Below are 2163 nucleotides of genomic sequence, written 5' to 3'. Positions count from 1 at the left end.
TATAAACAATCTGCTTTCCCCTCTAATCATCTACAAAATCCAGAAAGAGCTGTTCATGTCTCCACTGCTGTCACTCACAAGCATACAGCTGGTTCTGTATAAACAAGTTGTTTTTGTTTTGCTGGTAGTACCTCATCAATGAGCAGCACATCTCTTCAGTTAAACAAATTCATTGTTCAGATGAAATAAAGAAAATTTGAACATTCACTCTCCACTTTATTTTGAATAATTTTGAAAAGAGACAGGTAAACGCTTCCTAATCAATGGGTCCCGATTCTACAGACTCTTTATTCCGTAAAATAATGAAAACCACAAATACTTGGAATGCACAGGTGTGATTCAAAGCTCCAAGGCCCAGCACAGATAAAACATTGACGAATCTGCTTTACAACACCCACTGGTGTGTAACCATAAAACCACAGCCTGTCATGTCAGTGGGAAAGAAATGTGATTAAGAATTTGACAAGGCAGATGCCCCTAGACATGCAACAGTGAATGTAGAGATGAGGAAGACACATGGACATGAGACTCTTGGATGGAAAGATGTCAGAAAAAACTTATTTCTAACATGTAGGTCTCATGTTGCAGTTACATAGAAAGACCAAGTTAAATCATCAGAGAAATTTTGTTGGATGGAGGTAGAGAATGTAATTTTAGGAAATGTTATCTTTCTTTAAAATTGTATGCATTATTTTTCATTATCAATTCCTATATCTAACTCATGATAGAAATTATTTATCAGGTTGGAGACTACCTAGACGTAATATAGGGTATTGCTCCTCCAGGCTGAGGGACTGACATGTTGGAAAGGGATTGGGAATTGCAAACAAAATGCTTGGCTGCTGGGAAGTTCTGCTTTTGACAAATGGAGTGGAGGTGCTTGATGAAGCAGTCCCCCAGTTACTTCGAAGTCTTGGGTGGACAAGTAAATTTGTAGAATTGCACGTTTACCATGGAAGTACAAGTCAAAAGACAAGATGGAAGTGCAGAATTAGGGCATTTGGCCCAGTGAGTCTGCTCTGCCATTTCATCATGGCTGATCTAATTTTCCTCTGAGTCCCAATCTCTTGCCTTCTAGCTGTATCCCTTCGTGCTCTGAAGAATCAAGGATCTATAAACCTCGCCTTAAATATACATAAAGATTTGGCCTCAAACGCTCCCTGTGGCAAGGAATTCAATAAATTCACCACTCTCTGGCTAAAGAAATTCCTCCTCATCTTCATTTTAAATGGATGCCCTCTATTCTGAGGCTATGTCCTTTGGTCTTGGACTGTCGTGTCATAGGAAACATTCTCTCCACATCCATTCTATCAAGGCCTTTTACCATTCAATAGGTTTCAATGAGATCACCTCTCATTCTTCTGAATTCTAGTGAATACAGGCCTAGAGCCATCAAACACTTTTCATCTGACAAACTATTCAATCCTGGAATCATTTTTGTGAACCTCCTCTTCAGTTTCAGCACATTTTCTCTCAGATAAGGGGCCCCAAACTGCTCACAATACTCCATGAGGCCTCACCAGTGCTTTATAAAGTTTCAACGTTGCATCTTTGCTTTTATATTCGAGATCTCTTGAAATGAATGCTAACATTGCATTTCCCTTCCTCACCATTCAACCTGCAAATTAACCTTTAGGGAATCCTGCACAAGGACTCCCAAATCCCTTTACACCTCAGTTTTTTTCGTATTTTCTCAACATTTAGAAAATAGTCAACCCTTTCGTTTCTTCTACCAAAGTGCATGACCATACACTTCACAACATTGAATTCCATCTGCCATTTCTTTGCCCATTCTCCTAATCTGTCTGTTCTTCTGTAGCCCTTTGACTTCCACAGAACTACCTGCCCCTCCAGCTATCTTCACATCATCTGCAAACTTTGCAACAAAGCCATCAATTCCATCATCCAACTCATTAGTATATAATTTAAAAAGAATTGGTCATGGCACAGACCCCTGTTGGAATACCACCAGTCACTGGCAGCCAGCCAGAAAAGGATCTCTTTATTCTCACTCGTTGCCACCTGCTAATCAGCCACTGCTTTATCCATGCTAGAATCTTTGCTGTGATACCATGGACTTGTAGCTTGTTAAGCAGCCTCATGTGTGGCACATTGTCAAAGACCATCTGAAAATCTAAGTACACAGCATCAATCAATTCTCCA

This window comes from Hypanus sabinus, chromosome 8, assembly GCF_030144855.1.
Source record: "Hypanus sabinus isolate sHypSab1 chromosome 8, sHypSab1.hap1, whole genome shotgun sequence".
Taxonomy (NCBI): Eukaryota; Metazoa; Chordata; class Chondrichthyes; order Myliobatiformes; family Dasyatidae; genus Hypanus; species Hypanus sabinus.
This window is presented reverse-complemented; position numbering follows the sequence as displayed.